This window comes from Oncorhynchus clarkii, chromosome 30, assembly GCF_045791955.1.
Source record: "Oncorhynchus clarkii lewisi isolate Uvic-CL-2024 chromosome 30, UVic_Ocla_1.0, whole genome shotgun sequence".
Taxonomy (NCBI): Eukaryota; Metazoa; Chordata; class Actinopteri; order Salmoniformes; family Salmonidae; genus Oncorhynchus; species Oncorhynchus clarkii.
In genome coordinates, this window is record NC_092176.1 from 26,320,554 (window position 1) to 26,339,078 (window position 18,525).

General features: G+C 43.0%; 1 pseudogene; it reads left to right on the forward strand.

Annotated features, from left to right (window-relative positions):
* Positions 1 to 18,323, forward strand: part of LOC139389518 (thioredoxin reductase 2, mitochondrial-like) — a 28,449-nt pseudogene extending 10,126 nt beyond the window's left edge.
* Positions 18,324 to 18,525: the final 202 nt, after the last annotated feature.

The window sequence follows — 18,525 nt, forward strand, 5'->3', positions numbered from 1 at the left end:
CATAGCAGTGAACATCAATGCTCTGCTTTCTGATAACTTTGCCAGAGGGTAACATACATTGCTCCAAAAAATAAAGGGAACACTAAAATAACACATCCTAGATCTGAATTAAATATTCTTATTAAATACTTTTTTCTTTACATAGTTGAATGTGCTGACAACAAAATCACACATTATCAATGGAAATCAAATTGATCAACCCATGGAGGTCTGGATTTGGAGTCACACTCAAAATTAAAGTGGAAAACCACACTACAGGCTGATCCAACTTTGATGTAATGTCCTTAAAACAAGTCAAAATGAGGCTCAGTAGTGTGTGTGGCCTCCACGTGCCTGTATGACCCCCCTACAACGTTTTCGTGCCCACCACAGCACAGAGACAGCCTTAGTTAAAGTGGTAAATTATCTTAGAGCCAACACAGATACAGTGCCTTGCGAAAGTATTCGGCCCCCTTAAACTTTGCGACCTTTTGCCACATTTCAGGCTTCAAACATGAAGATATAAAACTGTATTTTTTTGTGAAGAATCAACAACAAGTGGGACACAATCATGAAGTGGAAAGACATTTATTGAATATTTCAAACTTTTTTAACAAATCAAAAACTGAAAAATTGGGCGTGCAAAATTATTCAGCCCCTTTACTTTCAGTGCAGCAAACTCTCTCCAGAAGTTCAGTGAGGATCTTTGAATGATCCAATGTTGACCTAAATGACTAATGATGATAAATACAATCCACCTGTGTGTAATCAAGTCTCCGTATAAATGCACCTGCACTGTGATAGTCTCAGAGGTCTGTTAAAAGCGCAGAGAGCATCATGAAGAACAAGGAACACACCAGGCAGGTCCGAGATACTGTTGTGAAGAAGTTTAAAGCCGGATTTGGATACAAAAAGATTTCCCAAGCTTTAAACATCCCAAGGAGCACTGTGCAAGCGATAATATTGAAATGGAAGGAGTATCAGACCACTGCAAATCTACCAAGACCTGGCCGTCCCTCTAAACTTTCAGCTCATACAAGGAGAAGACTGATCAGAGATGCAGCCAAGAGGCCCATGATCACTCTGGATGAACTGCAGAGATCTACAGCTGAGGTGGGAGACTCTGTCCATAGGACAACAATCAGTCGTATATTGCACAAATCTGGCCTTTATGGAAGAGTGGCAAGAAAGCCATTTCTTAAAGATATCCATAAAAAGTGTCGGTTAAAGTTTGCCACAAGCCACCTGGGAGACACACCAAACATGTGGAAGAAGGTGCTCTGGTCAGATTAAACCAAAATTAAACTTTTTGACAACAATGCAAAACGTTATGTTTGGCGTAAAAGCAACACACCATCCCCACTGTCAAACATGGTGGTGGCAGCATCATGGTTTGGGCCTGCTTTTCTTCAGCAGGGACAGGGAAGATGGTTAAAATTGATGGGAAGATGGATGGAGCCAAATACAGGACCATTCTGGAAGAACCTGATGGAGTCTGCAAAAGACCTGAGACTGGGACGGAGATTTGTCTTCCAACAAGACAATGATCCAAAACATAAAGCAAAATCTACAATGGAATGGTTCAAAAATAAACATATCCAGGTGTTAGAATGGCCAAGTCAAAGTCCAGACCTGAATCCAATCGAGAATCTGTGGAAAGAACTGAAAACTGCTGTTCAAATGCTCTCCATCCAACCTCACTGAGCTCGAGCTGTTTTGCAAGGAGGAATGGGAAAAAATGTCAGTCTCTCGATGTGCAAAACTGATAGAGACATACCCCAAGCGACTTACAGCTGTAATCGCAGCAAAAGGTGGCGCTACAAAGTATTAACTTAAGGGGGCTGAATAATTTTGCACGCCCAATTTTTCAGTTTTTGATTTGTTAAAAAAGTTTGAAATATCCAATAAATGTTGTTCCACTTCATGATTGTGTCCCACTTGTTGTTGATTCTTCACAAAAAAATACAGTTTTATATCTTTATGTTTGAAGCCTGAAATGTGGCAAAAGGTCGCAAAGTTCAAGGGGGCCGAATACTTTCGCAAGGCACTGTACCAAACAGCTCTCTGTCCTTGTACTCTTAGATTTAAGTGCTGCATTATTGACCATGATTTCCTTATGGACAGACTGAAGAGGTGGGTTGGCTATTAAAGTTATCAACTAAATCATAAGAAGAAGACAGAATAGGTGGTGGAGTATTGTTCATACCCCCATTAAAATCTGTAGCAACTTCAGAGGTAAGATGGTGTTTCTTAATAATTGCGTTCAGTATTACCCTGTGCTATGGGCAACAAGGTAGTAAAAAATACACAGTGGTGATCAGATAAAGTAACAACAATAGAAGATATGTCAATAGGAAGACACTTGGTAATAACCAGGTCCAGGGTATAGCCACGGTTATGGGTGCACCCAGTAACATGTTGGATAAAGTTCATAGAGCTCAAAAGATTCATACATTCAATGGCCTTTGAGTCAGTCTCTTTGTCAACATGAATATAACAATTATTATTATTGGTTCTAAGAGGAATATAACTTTTTTTTTTAAACGTCTGATTACAACCTTACATTACTACCTTACAGTGTAGGCTACAGTCTGTGGGCTTTACCCTGGTGTTCTCATGCTGGTCAGTGAGTACATCCTCTCGTTTGAAGTGTGGCTGTCTGACTGTGGGAGTTATGAGTGGGCCTCTCTCCACTTCCCCAATGTGCCCTTTACGCTACAGGTCAGACTGGGTCTGTGCCCTCCTCAGTGGAGCTATAAAAGACTGTGGGTATGTCATGATTCTCCACCCTTTTCTCAGTGAGCACTTGCATTCTTCCCGTCATGGATTTAACAATGGTGGAAACTAGTGATGCACCAATGACATTTTTAGCCGATATCCGATATTTTCCTTGCCAAAAAAACGATACCGATAACTGATATTTAAAAAGTTTGCGGCCTTAAGCATTCTAGTACAGTTAACACACAAAAACATGGACGCAGCGGTTTAAGCCACTGCATTTCAGTGCAAGAGGCGTCACTACAGTCCCTGGTTCGAATCCAGGCTGAATCACATCCGGCTGTGATTGGGAGTCCCATAGGGCAGCGCACAATTGGCCCCGCGTTGTTAACTGACTTGCCTAGTTAAATAAAGGTTACACACACACACCACACTGACCAAAAAGTTATTTTGTTGGCTTTACGTGTGTCCCCATTACCAGTAAAACCTAATCAAAAACCTATTTCTTTCACTTACTTGCAGTTTCGTTGTTCTTTTGTTCAGTCGTTTCATTCTCAACCATGATTCTCATACTATGGAACGCCGTTTGGGTCTTTGCATGTCAAATTAGCTTGTTGACCAATCAAGACCTGAATATGACTGCACATCACAATAATTTAACGCGTTCATAAAAATGTTTACGTAGTTATTACACATTAATTACACGATCACTCGTATTTCACAACTATTCATCGATACGCATGCTATGGTGCTGGTAAAGTTGTCTCGCGCACCTACAGTGCTTGTCAGAAAAGAAAGCTAGCTAGCTCATGAAATCACACTGGATGTATTCTACTTTAGAATTGCAATGGGGGCATACTTATTTCACTGTACAGCTTTACCAATGGATTGTGGATCAATGACATGGGGTATCAGTTTACTCAGTGACACCCAGACATCATTAGTGTCGTAGCTCTTGTTGCGTGACTCTGAAACAACTGTGAATTGAGCCACTATTGTCAACCTATGTGTATTGAACACTATTCCAGAGAAAAAACAATATTGTGTGGATGTTTTGGAGTCTGATAACTCCGAGGAGGACGTTGGGAAAATATATTGTGGTATTTAGTAGACTGGTACCCCATTTTCATTGACCACCAATCCGTAGGTAAAGCTGTACAGTGCAATATGAATGTCAATACACACAATAGGCTGACTGGGGAGGTGATTTCACAGTCACAGCCTCGCCATAAGAGCTACAGCGCTAATATTTGCCTAAACTCTACAATCGTGTTCTGTGGGTGTCACCGAGTAGACTGATACCCAATTGTATTGCTTTACATTCCAACCTTGTTTAACATTATCTAGTCTAAATATGGCATGATTCCACCAATTGTAACCTCCTGCATCATTGTCAGAGGTACTTTTATTTTGAAGGCAAACCACAAAGTCCACTATTGTGCCTAATCCTTATTGTGCCTAGCATCACAACACATCCCGGTCTGGTCGAGCCTCACTAGCCAGCTGAAGCTAGCTGGCTGCTTATAAAGTTAGCTTTGGGCAACAGGGTTAAGCAGCTGGCTAGCTTATTTATTTTCATGAACTGAAGTTTACCTAGCTAATACTTACTCACAAGGATTCCTAAATTATTGCTAAGATTAATGAAAATGACTGCGGTTTCTACTGGTAATTATTTTCAGGCTGGTTGTATTGGTGCTAGCTAGGTACCAAGTTAAAGCTAGCTAGCTACCCCGGAAGTTGCGGTCGAACAAATTATGCTTTATTACCTACGCTGTATTGTAAACCCATCGTTCGTGGCCGGAGTTTGCAGACTTTTTTGTACAGCTTTGACAGTGCTACTGACAGTAGTGGTGGCACTTGCACTTGCAAATTCAGAACACACAACATTCTATAATAGAACTGTGTTAGCTTATTTAACACGTCAAATAGTGTTTGACATGTATCTTCTTTTACATGCAAAGACCCAAATGGCGTTCCATAGCATGTCGTGAAGCTAATAACAGTGATGCTAATACTGTGTAACTCCGGTAGGGCAACGTGTACCGGTGCTCGACCATATGGCGCAAGCCAACATCACCCACGATAGAGAACTGTTGATTGTCATGGGCAACGAATTCCATTATCTTGGTGTTAATGGTTTTCGCCTTTGAATTGTCTCGCAGAAATGTTGATTGCTCGATTCACACAGCAGACTTTGTGGGCTTGGTTAGGAATGCTGTGTTGCACGTGTAGTGCTAAGTCTTACGTGGCTTCATTACAACATGTACCATAGGTATGCACATCAGCTTTGACATCGGTTTTGCATATCGCCGTTAAACTAGACATCTGGCCGATACCGATGTTGGCATTTTTTAGCTAATATCGTCCGTTTCTGATATGTTCACCAATATATCGTGCATCCCTAGTGGAGACTCCCTTTAACCAATGATTACACTTGCATTGATTCATGCTTTTAAATCAACTGATGGGAAGTGTGCAAGTGCAAACTTTAGGGAAAGGGTGGAGAATCAGGACTCAGACAGTGAGCTTCTGAGGGAGGGATTCGTGGCTGTTGGTGGGACTGCCTGTTCCAGTCCTCTAGCTAGTCCTCTAGCTATAGTTAGGCTACATCCTTCTCCATGAACAGCTTCCACAGCCTGACCTTCATCAGGGCTGCACCTAGGCCAATTGGCCAATAGCACAGATGCGGAAACAGCCTATTTCCTCTAGGTGTACCATGTTACTTTTCTCTCCTACGTATGTCTGTTGTCCCCAACACCTTTTCTTTCTCAAATTTTGAGGGACACAGAAAGAGGTTGAAGACCTGTGTGAGGGTGTCAGGGGTTGGTATATGCCTCCATGGGAACTGAAGTGCCAAGATGTGAAGCCTCGGAGTCTCCCCACACTCTGACAAACAGAAAAGTATATCTGAGGCAAAGTACAGAATCTCATTCAATCATATCTCTTATTCTCATTTTAGGCCTTTGAACATAATGCCTTCTCAGAAACCCCTTTTTCTAGACAAAATAATATATTTCCCAAAAAGTCATTCTTTCTGACTTCCTTCTCTTGATTGATTTGCTAAACCACCATGTACAGTAGTTGGTCTCATTTCAAGTCGTGCCAGAAAGCTTGTGGCTAATTAGCTGGTTGGTCTTGAGATTTCCTCTGTGTGCCACAATAGTCTTTGTTCAGTGTGGTCCTATCAGGCCTGCCTGTCATTGGCTCTCATTGCCCATTATGTGTGGCTCCACACTCACTGAAGGCTCTTATCAGGAGAACCTCTGTTGTTCTGTCTCACCACACAATGGATCAGTGGCGCTCCAACAGTCTCCAATCATAGACAGAGAAACCTAGAAACGCAGGAAATGCCAGACTAGAGTGGCTCTTGTAGTCTAGTCTATACATAGAGAGAGCAGAGTGGACACTAGTCTAGGATAGCCCACCTGACTCCAGTCTCTGTGGTGGTTGGTAGAACTGGGCTGTGATTTGGTAGAACTGTGCTGTGATAGCAAAGTGGGGCTAGACCTCCTAAGAACAACCTTTTTTTTGTAAATACAACTTGCTATAGTGTCTAACTATGCACTGTCTATTAGCCAGGTATGCATGCAGTGTACAATCCCCTGGTATACATTTATATTTGTTTAATACTTTGAGAAAGGCAGCCATGACAGGGAGAGATCCCTGTGTTAGACCTACTCTGTGTAGTTGAACACTGGTGACTGCATGGTCCTGCTTGACTAGCCTAGTGCAGCTCTTCCAGGAAAACAGCTACTATGAGCCTTACTGCCTGGGGGCGGTTGTCCGATAGCATCTATGTGGGTACCTCTGGACACTACCGGGGAGGAGTTGGGGAAGTTATTTTGTTACCCAGGCAGGGAATGAGAAGGTGAGGCAGTGAGGGGGAAGTGGAGGGAGGTAGAGAGAGCCTCGACCGGGGCCCAGCCTGGTGGCAGGGGTGCTTGGTGCTCCCCGTCACCATAGAGACGGACGGCAAGATGGGCGAGCATCGACAGCATCAGTCAACTGTCCTGCAGGAAATGGGAGAAATGACACCCAGGGATCCTCCCTATCCCCCGCCTGCTCATTATGCACTCCCCGCCAAAAGACAAGCCACTCTCCCCCTCTCCTAGCTGTTCATGTGTTTTCTTTTCTAATTCCTGGATAAGATCTCTCTCTCTGTTGGATGAAGAGTAGCAGGACCTGCCTTAAATGTAAACTCACTAGCGTGCCAACTGAATGGTATGTGTTATGAACACTGAGCAGTCAGAGTTTTTCTAAGAATCCAAGATTCTTGTACCCTCCCCTCTTTATCAATGTGTAATGTAATATTAAGTGTCTGACTGTGTTTTCCTCTGCTTGACCATAGGCAGAGCTCCTGAAACCAAATCTCTCAACCTGGAGAAAGTTGGCGTCAAGCTCAGCAAGGAGTCTGGGAAAATAATTGTGGCTGCCGACGAATCCATATCCGTGCCGAACATCTACGCTTTTGTTGATATCGGTGAGGTAGGTGTTGATCACGTCCGTCATCCTAACAGTATACTCACCCAGCCTTACAATGCCAACATGAACCTCTTCCGGAATGTATGGACATCTGAAATAAAACCTACAGTTGCCCAAATAAGCCTACCAAGGTGACACTGTAGGAAAGAAACCTACGGTGTACAAGAAGTTGAAGTGGTACTGTAGTTCACTTTTCAATCCCAAATGAATGCGCTAGATGGGCACCATATCATTTTAGATGTTGCTTGTTTTTAAATTTGAGATTTAGTCATGAAGCTGGATCTAAACAACAGATTTTTGTGCATCTGTAACTTTATTCATTATTCACGATTCATTCAAGATTATCCACATTAATGTAGAAGTGATTAGAAATATATTCCTAAAATAAGTGACTCAACAATGACACAATACATTATTTACCATTAATTTCTATTGGGCACAAAATAATCTGAAACACAACCAAAACAAACAGAAAACGCATCCAACAAGTTTGTAGAGTCACAACCTTGATGTAATCTTTGTGTGCTTGGAGTATGGAACCATGTTTCACTGTCCCAATACTTTTGGCGCTCACTGCAGCTGGATCTACACAACAGAGATCTCCTTTCTAACTACTGTACTGCTGTATCACAATACTCTGTCTACTTGTATTAAATGTCAGTCCTGTCTTTTCATTTGGCCAGCTATGGGTTTCCTAACTAAAACAGGCCTCTCCAGACTGTTAGTTTGACACAGAGAGTCACTTTTAGTCCTGATGCCTGTCATCTTTTCACATACTGGGAGAATTTTTAAAAGGGGGTGGATTGATATTAATTCGATATGTCCAAACGGAGCACCTTTTTGTGTTGATGTTGAAGAGCACTTGGCACTGCCAAGAAACGCATATCTATGACGCAGATCGGGATGGTGTGTAAACACAGGTACTCAAATATCACCACACACATTCAGACAAACTCACGAACACACACGCTCACCTCCAGTGCCAGAGGAGCTGTCTTGGACAACAGGATGTGCAACAGTGGTGGTAATCAAACAGGTTGCTGATGACTTAAGTTATGCTTTCAGAGAGGATTCACCCTGCAGCTTTCTGTGTTGTTAGAGTATTTCAGTGTTTTTCTAGAGGACATTTATCTGGCGTAAATCCAGACCCACAGTTTGCAATTCAAATAGCATCCTATTCCCTATATAGTGCACTACTTTTGACCAGAGCCCTATGGGAATAGAGTGCCATTTGGGACACATCCACAGCGGCAGGTAGCCTAGTGGTTAGAGCGTTGGACTAGTAAACATTTTTAATCGACCATCATTGAGAATAAGAATTTGTTCTTAACTGACTTGGCTGGTTAAATAAATAAAATGTTCTAATCCTTGTCAGTACATTACAGTTCAGTGAGAAGCAGCATGTTTTTAACAATCAGTTAGGTGGAGTGGGGAAGATTCTTGAGCGAATACAAAAGCTATGATTGCTTAGCACATTGAAAAACAATTTAGAAACCTTTAGTCAATGCCATTGTAATGATTGTGTGTTCAAGACTGTACTCTTTTATTCTGAATGCAATTCTGCAAGTTAACAAAACTCCACTTAAAACTTGCGCTATGAATCTGCACTTACCCTGCCTATTCTTACCCTGCCCTGCCTATTCTTACCCTGCTCTGCCTATTCTTACCCTGCTCTGCCTATTCTTACCCTGCTCTGCCTATTCTTACCCTGCTCTGCCTATTCTTACCCTGCTCTGCCTATTCTTACCCTGCTCTGCCTATTCTTACCCTGCTCTGCCTATTCTTACCCTGCTCTGCCTATTCTTACCCTGCTCTGCCTATTCTTGCTCTGCTCTGCCTATTCTTGCTCTGCCTATTCTTGCTCTGCCTATTCTTGCCCTGCCTATTCTTGCCCTGCCTATTCTTGCCCTGCCTATTCTTGCCCCGCCTATTCTTGCCCCGCCTATTCTTGCCCCGCCTATTCTTGCCCCGCCTATTCTTGCCCCGCCTATTCTTGCCCCGCCTATTCTTGCCCCGCCTATTCTTGCCCCGCCTATTTGCTTGTAAATATCCATTGCTATTTATTTTTCATTTATATGTGTTATGTTTTATGAAAAATGAATTGCCTCTGAGGACATTGTTTTCTGAGGCTGCACACCACACACATGCCATAGACACAAACCACACACACACGTACAGTACACACACCATACACACACACACAGTATACACATGCATGCACATACATGCACACACACCATAAACACACACATGCACACACACCATAGACACACAGTACACACACCATACACATACACACAGACAGTACACCTGATCTGTACCTCTCCACAACTTTTTCCCTGGCCTGTTTGGAGAGCTCCTTGGTCTTCATGGTGCCCCTTGCTTGGTGTTGTTGCAGACTCTGGGGCCTTTCAGAACAGGTGTGTGTATATATACTGAGATCATGTGACTGATCATGTGACACTTAGATTGCACACAGGTGGACTTAGTTAACTAATTATGTGACTTCTGAAGGTAATTGGTTGCACCAGATCTTATTTAGGGGCTTCATAGCAAAGGGGGTGAATACATATGCACACACCAATTTTTCTTTTCACTTTACCAATTTGGACTGTTTTGTGTATGTGCATTTCATGAAATCCAACTAAAAATCTATTTAAATTACAGGTTGTAATGCAACAAAATAGGAAAAACACCAAGGGGAATGAATACTTTTGCAATGCACTGTACAGTACACGCCATAGACACACACATACAGTACACAGCATTTTTCCTTTTTCCCCAAACCCTAAACCTTAACTTTAATTGTAACCTTCACCTTAAACCCGAAGTCTAAAATAGCCCTTTTCCTTGTGGGGACCGGCAAAATGTCCCGAATTGTTTGAATGTTCCTTATTTTATTATCCTTGTGAGGACTTCTGGTCCCCACAAGAATAGTAAAATCTAAAACACACACACATCCCATAGGCGCACACACACTACTCCCATGCTTTCCCCCATCTCTCCACAGCTTGTCTGTATGAGACCTTTTGAAGCGTTTGTTTTCAGTTTCTGTGGAGTGTGATTTTAATGCCTAGTTGTTTTCCCTGGATTATGCAGCCTGGTCTGACTCATGGTTTAAATGGTGCACACTGCACGTCTGCACCCTTTTCCAAATGTTAATTCCAAAACTATTCATAATGACAGACATAATGCTTAAATGCCAATTGTTTGGGTTCTTCGTCTCTTTTTCCTTTTTTTTTGTGGTCTTTTGTAGCTTTGTTTTGTGACCACTTTATTGTGCTTATTGTTGATGTTGGAAGATACAGTAGGCGACGTGACAGGCCTGCAATATGGCTCTGCCTATCTATCCTGCTATAATTTTGTTTGTTGTATTTAGGGTTGCAAATGGTTGGAAACTTTTCGGAAATTTTCCATGGTAAGTTAAGCCCTGGAATTTGGGGGAATTTTGCTTCAATTCATCAGAAAAGTTAGCTTATTTTTACCTTTTTTATTTAACTAGGCAAGTCAGTTAAGAACAAATTCTTATTTTCAATGACGGCCTAGGAACAGTGGGTTAACTGCCTGTTCAGGGGCAGAACAACAGATTTGTACTAGGTTACTAGTCCAACGCTCTAACCACTAGGCTACTAGTGAACCTTTTTTTTGTTTTGGATACACATAAGGCAATTCTAGGTATTGTGGCATATTTTGGTTAAACTATCCCCAATTCAATGGAATTGCAACCCTCTGCATGCACAGTGCATTCTTCCATCACATGTGCAGTGCACTCTTCCATCACATGTACAGCTGATTTTCAAGATCTTAAACACTATTGAGATGCTATTGAGCCCACACTACTACACTGTCTGAGCCAAGGACTACATGCTTTCTGGTAAGTTTTGATTACAATACTGGGTGGGGTGAATCTATTTTTATATGACATACATGATTGATACATACACATTCAAAGTGTGTTTAAATCATTTCAAACTTAACCATTTCTGCTAGTTAGTTTTTACTACCAGGTGTGTTCTAGCTTGCTTGAACCTGTTAACTGCGGAGTGTTAATTCACCTGTTTCCATACATGTTTAATTTTAAAACATGTATCTTACAAAGGAGTTGTTTAATCTAACTGCTTAACTATTTATCTGTACATGGAATTGTATTTATGAATTTTTTTAACTATTTTTAAAATTTTCTTTACAGGAAAATGCCACGGGCACTATCAGATGTGTGGAGACATTTCGCTGCAGCTAATGTAGAAGGAAGATCTGTGTACATTTGCAAATACTGTGCCAAATCATATGTGAAGAATGCAGCAAAGATGCAGGATAATCTGGCCAAGTGCATAAAGTTCCCTCAGTGCTCACAAGCAACCTCTGACAAAAGTCCCTCTACTTCTATTCAAGGTGAATATTATGAATCCGACACCTTATCGATAGCAACAGCTCATGGTCCTCCTAGAATCAACGTTTTTTTGGAGGAACGTAGTCAGATAAATGCTGATGAGTGTCTTGCTCGAGCTGTGAATGCAACTGGTTCACCTCTGATGCTCACAGGCAATATGTATTGGAAGAGATTTCTGAATGTTCTTCGCCCAGCATACACCCCTCCAACCTGACATGCTTTATCTTGTAATTTGCTTGATGAAGAGTTCAACAGAGCTCAAGTGAAGGTAAAGCAAATCATAGAGAAAGCAGACTGTGTTGCAATCATCTCTGATGGGTGGTTGAATGTTCGTGGGCAAGGAATAATTAACTACATAATCTCCACCCCTCAACCAGTATTCTACAAGAGCACAGACACACCGGTCCCTACATTGCAGATGAGCTGAAGGCAGTCGTCAATGACCTTGGACCACAGAAGGTATTTGCACTGGTGACAGACCATGCTGCGAACATGAAGGCTGCTTGGTCTAAAGTGGAGGAGTCCTACCCTCACATTACACCCATTGGCTGTGCTGCTCATGCATTGAATCTGCTCCTCAAGGACATCATGGCACTGAAAAAAATGGATACACTCTACAAGAGAGCCAGGAAATGGTTAGGTATATGAGGGGTCATCAAGTTATAGCAGCAATCTACCTCACCAAGCAAAATGAGAAGAATAAGAGCACCACACTGAAGCTGCCCAGCAACACCCGTTAGGGTGGTGTTGTCATCATGTTTTACAGTCTCCTGGAGGGGAAGGAGTCTCTCCAAGCAATAGCCATATCAGTGTGCCGATACGGACAGCCCCATTAAGAGGTTCATCCAGAATGATTTATTTTGGGAGAGAGTGGTAAGCAGCCTGAAACTCCTGAAACCTATAGCAGTAGCCATTGCACAGATTGAGGGAGACAATGCCATCCTGTCTGATGTTCAGACTCTGCTTGCAGATGTAAGAGAAGAAATCCGTACTCCCCTGCCCACTTCACTGTTGCTCCAAGCAGAGGAAACTGCAGATCTGAAATGCATCAAAAAGCGTGAAGACTTCTGCCTGAAGCCCATACACGCCACAGCGTACATGTTGGACCCCAAGTATGCTGGCAAGAGCATCCTGTCTGGTGCAGAGATCAACAAGGCCTATGGTGTCATCACTACCGTGTCTTGCCACCTTGGCCTGGATGAGGGCAAGGTTCTTGGCAGTCTGGCAAAGTACACTTCCAAGCAAGGGCTTTGGGATGGCAATGCAATATGGCAGTCGTGCCAACATATCTCATCAGTCACCTGGTGGAAGGGACTTTGCGGATTTGAGTCTCTTTCCCCTGTTGACTCCCTCATCCTCCAAATCCCACCAACATCAGCCGCCTCAGAGCGCAACTGGTCCTTGTTTGGGAACACACAAACCAAAGTACGCAACAGGCTGACCAATGCAAGGGTTGACATTGGTGGCCGTCCGGGCCAATTTGAGGCTTTTTGAGGCTGACAACGAGCCATCCTCAACAAGGTTGGAAAGTGACTGTGAAGATGAGGCCTCAGTCTGATGTTCAAGAGGTGGACATTGAGGAGGTCCAGGGAGAAGACATGGAAGCCTGAGAGGCAGGCAGTCTAGAAACTAAAGCTTTGGTTATCATTTTACAGATGTATGTTGAAAATGTTTTTGGGAGATGTGATGGATCATTGGGGATCATTCAATATCCCCATTTGTTGTTCAGTGAAATCATCCCATGTGAAGAGTCAGCTCATTTAAAGTTCAATTTGTAACTCATTTTATTTTTTTCTATTGGAAGGATTTCATAATTTGCAATTGTCTACTTATGATAAGGTGAAAGGTTTATGTTTGTCTCCATATGATATAGTAAATATATCCAATACAAAAAACATTTACATTTTAAATGGTATTAATATTTATTTGCATATTTCCGTTAATTCCCATATATTCCCATTAATTCCCACGGAAAGTTTCCACCTCTGAATATTCCCACAAATGTGCAACCCTAGTTGTATCTCTGTCAGTGTCTGTCTGTCAGGCTGCCACCCCACTGGAGCACTGCTCTGTGGGGCTGTCTATCCTCATGGGGCGTGATGTAACAAGACTTTGTGTGCTCTCTGATCGATTGTGTCTGTAGGTTGCCACCACAGTGTTCACCCCTCTGGAGTATGGCTGTGTGGGTCTCTCAGAGGAGGAGGCTGAGAGCAGACATCCATCCATCCAGGACTCCATCGAGGTATAGTAAACCTAATTCTAAACCACTAACATGGTTGCTGGTATTCTATCTTGGCCCATGTTTTGGGTTTTAAGAAGATTTGAGAAAAGGATGGTTTGTTGGGGAAGCTTTCAGTTCTTACAGGATTGTGAATGCAGGTGTTCCTCTGTTTACTACTTTATACATGTATGCAAAGTCGTATGTGTTTCGCTCTGTGTGTGTGCAGTGTGCCAGCTGCTAACACCTGCACCTAGAGAGCCCCAGCTTGATGTAGAGTGATGCGTAGCTCCTGTGTGTGATTGACAGGTGAGCAGAGGGCCTGATTGAGGTGTGTATCAGGTGCTGACAGGCACTGTGTGATCTAAAGCACTGCAGCAGGAGAGGTGCACCATGGGTCCTGACAGCTGCCTGTGTGCATGACCTGGCCTGCGACTTGTGTCGGCATGCACACTGGCTCAATATAAAACACAGCATGAAACCAGGATCTCAAATGTACCTTTTTTTAAACAAGCGAAGAGTTGTGAAAGCATAGTATTGTAATACCATGTTCTAGTGAACGATCTATGATGTAGGGCCTACCTCCTAACACAAGCAAGTATTGTAAAATTATTTTATGGACACAAACTCTAGTTTTACTTCGGTACTTCAATTTTTGACAGTAATTATGTTGTAACGTAACAAGTGATGGCTTAATACCATAAATTAATGATACTAGACTGTGTATCGTTGGTGGACTAATGGACATGATTCTCTCTGTGTCCAGGTGTACCATGCCTTCTACAAGCTTCTGGAGTTTACTGTGGCTGAGAGATGCCAGCATGTGTTACATTAAGGTCAGGACAGCTCTGAGTAGCGTTGCAAAATTCCTCTAACTTTCCCAAAATGTCCAGGGATTCCAAATTACCTGCTTATTCCCTCCTGTTTATAGGAATTTTCCACCAGGATTCTTGGAGATCTGGAAAATCTGTGAATTTTGGGGAAGTTATGTGAATGTTGATACCTTACCTTAGATCATCCATCTGGCACATAATGGGTAGTCTATAGTGTAGTTTAATAGCCTTATTTTTCCTCTGGACTGTAGCCTGGAGGTTTGGTGTAACGTTGTTTCTTTCCCTGCCTCAGGTGGTGTGTGAGCGGGATGGAGGCCAGAGGATTCTGCTAGATGGACTTAGATAGGCACTCAGAATAGATGATAGTGTTCTGTTGTGGCAAGTTTTTAAGAAACTGCTAAAGTGCTTTTTAAAACATATTGGGTCTAATGTAAATGACTTAAACTAACATATGTTGGATCTGTAGATTAATGATTAAGTTAATAATAAATCTACACAAAATGAATGGACATTAGATGTCATGTAAGTTGTAGACAGTAAACAAATGTGACTATATAGGTGACAAGGTGAGCCTTATCATTACAGCAGCAGAGGGATACTAATAAGAGAAACTTAAAGATGGGAGAATGTGTGTTGCTCTCCGGACAGCTATATGAATGAGATGTCTGTCTGTCCAGGTGTGGAGCCACCCTCACTCACCTGACAGAGACCGTAGTGATCCACCCCACCTGTGCCGATGAGCTAACCAAAGTGAACGTCAGCAAGCGCTCAGGGCTGGACGCCACGGTTACCGGCTGCTGAAGTTAAGCACCCCCTTCTCTCAACACACTTGAGCACACGGGAAGGAACCTCTTCATAGAGACAGGGAAAAAGTGACAGTGCTCTCCTAAATTCTACATAACTGTCCATGTAATCCTATAGCTGCTCTCTCGATCAGCCTAAAATGTCTCTCAGTTCTACGGCGTTTCAGGGACAGTATTCATAGTCTCAGACAGAGTAGGACTGCTGATCTAGGATGAGTTTTTCCTTCTAGGTACTATTGAATAAGATTATATAGACAGGGTGGGACCTGATTCAAGATCAGCACTCCTACTATGAGAGTCTTTATGAATACTAAGGCCCAGTTTCTCGTGCCTGATTGTGTCGTATCATTGCAGGGTCCTCCAGGTCATGGCTGTAATGCTATATGCAGGGAAAGCCAGATTTGTGTCAGGTTTGACTTGTGGCCTCATTAACCAGGCAATGGTTATCCAATTTAGCCCCATAATGTAAGTACTCTCCTCTACTCTCTCTCTGAAAGCCATAAGGAGTTCTAGATCCAGGTTAGTGAAACGTCCAGCCACAAGCATCGTCCTTTAAATAAACAGGCTCATAAATCAGGATTAGGGCCCATTCCAGTTTGTTGAAACAGGACTGTATAAGAGAGAGAAAGCTGTGCAACTAATGTTTCTGAAATATATTCTGCAAATATTGTTGTTTCTCCGCCTGTGCTTCCTGTCCATTAGTCTTGAGTGATACATGCGTTGCCTGGGCGACACTGATTGATGTTCTCATGGCCGTCGCCGCTGTGACACCACCCCGTTTCCCATGGACACACACAAACAGTCGGCAGGCCGACTGTCAGTCAGAGAGGTGTTGCGCTGGGCCCAGCCGGGGCCTGGCCAGTGCTGCTGCCCCTCTCCAGCACTCTGCCCCTCTCCCCTCCCCTCTCCCCACTCAACTCCAATGCACAAAGGAATACAGTGGGACTGCAATAACAGCCTCTGTCAGTCTGTGTGTGGGGATACCTTGGCCAGCAGTCTCTGGCAACCCATCCCTCCCTCTATGGGAGTGATGGAGACTGAGGGAACTGCCTGGGCCGGGCCACAGTAGTGGAGGTACCTAACACTACCTAATGGTGGCGGAATTGCCCTTTTTTCTTCCTTGCCGGTCAAGAAATGATAGGTTAGTGAAGTCTGTGTATGAAGAATAAGCCCTCATGCATTCAAGGTCCACATTTTAATCCTCTAATCCATATTTAAGATATCTGTAATTGAATAAATGTGGAGGCCGTGGAGACTTTTGTAGTGCCAACTGATAACATTGTGTATTTACACAGTTCAGCTCAGTCATCACCCTACCCTCTGAGAAGGCCATTTTGTTTATTTCTCTTAAATGACATTATACTGTTTTTTTAATAGTCACATACATTCTGTCGTACTATTCAAGTCTTCAAACAATGTCAAGTACGTCTTTTTACATGAGTCCACTCTTCACCCAATCACCCTTTCCTTAAAGCTTTAAGCACCAGCTGTCAGAGCAGCTCACAGATCACTGCACCTGTACATAGCCCATCTGTAAACAGCCCATCTATCTACCTACCTCATCCCCATACTGTATTTATTTATCTTGCTCCTTTGCACCCCAGTACCTCTACTTGCACATTCATCTTCTGCACATCTACCATTCCAGTGTTTAATTGCTATATTGTAATTACTTTGCCACCATGGCCTATTTATTGCCTTAACTCCCTTATCTTACCTAATTTGCACTCGCTGTATATAGACTTTTATTTCTTTGTTCTAATGTATTATTGACTGTATGTTTTGTTTATTCCATGTGTAACTCTGTGTTGTTGTATGTGTCGAATTGCTACGCTTTATCTTGGCCAGGTCGCAGTTGCAAATGAGAACTTGTTCTCAACTAGCCTACCTGGTTAAATAAAGATGAAATAAATAAATAACCACTGGAAGCATAGAACTATGCAGTACTGGACAAGTCATGCAGTTGAATTGAGTGGAGCAGAGTAGGGAGTGGTGGAGGTGAGGGGTCTAAGAGGAGGGAACTGGGCTGGTTTATTTATGTTTGAAGTCTAATCTGCCTGGCCTGATTAATGATCCTGACGAGGGGAGTGACAGCGCACAGCACGGGCTATGGAGGGAGAGATGGGGAGAGATGGAGGAGAGAAGGGCGCAGCAGCCCTACCAGGTTTATATAGACCTGGGGTTGAGAGCGAAGGATGCAGCCAGGACATGGGGCGAGGTAGAGGAGGTTATGGAGAAGGTGTAGAAGGAGGGGGTATTCCTGTGTGCTCTGTTCAGGGACGGGGTGCTGACTGAAGGACCCTGAACCCCCGCTCGGCAGCAACAGCTTGACTCTATCACCCACAGAACAGCACAAAGTTAGCCCACATGCTCTTAGCTGCAAGGCTGGGGACATGCAAAACACTGACTAACTGTTGTATTTTCCATGGATAGATAAATAAGTTAATGTCTCTGCACTCGGTCTAGAGACTAGGCTGCCTCTGAGCCCAAGGCTACATACAGATAATAATGTATTGTCTGTTTACGTTATTTTCTTATTTCTGACTACTGCTTTTTCTGTGCAAACGCACTATTTTTTTTAAAGTCAATCATATTTGTGGCTGAATTGTTTGGAATGTCTTTATTCGTTGTTGTTGATATACAGACAGTGCCTTGGGTCTTGAATTGGACAACCGCGTCAGCCTTGCAGAACGTAATGCTAAGTTGCTCACTGGGGTCAGGGTTAAACTTTCAGGTCGCCAGCTAATGATGACTTGCACTAAAACCCACAACTGGGGAGGGCATGTCTGATGACACCTGGCGACCAACTTTAGTTACTGTAAATAGAGTAGCCTAATTTACAATGAAGCTCAGTACTGCATTATTTATGTGTAAAGGAAGGAATAAAATATGAGATTGCACTGATGACTCCCATTAAAATAATGATGTCCTCTGTGTGTGCATGGGTGCCTTTGTCTATGCCTGCGTCCGCGTGTGTGAGTGCGTGTATTTTGTCTGGGAGTTGGTCTCACTGGTTGTTAGGTCAGTTCCTTGTCGGAGGCTGTGCAGTGAGTAGCACGTAGGGGTGGTCACACTGACCTCTCCCCAGCTCTGCTGACAGGC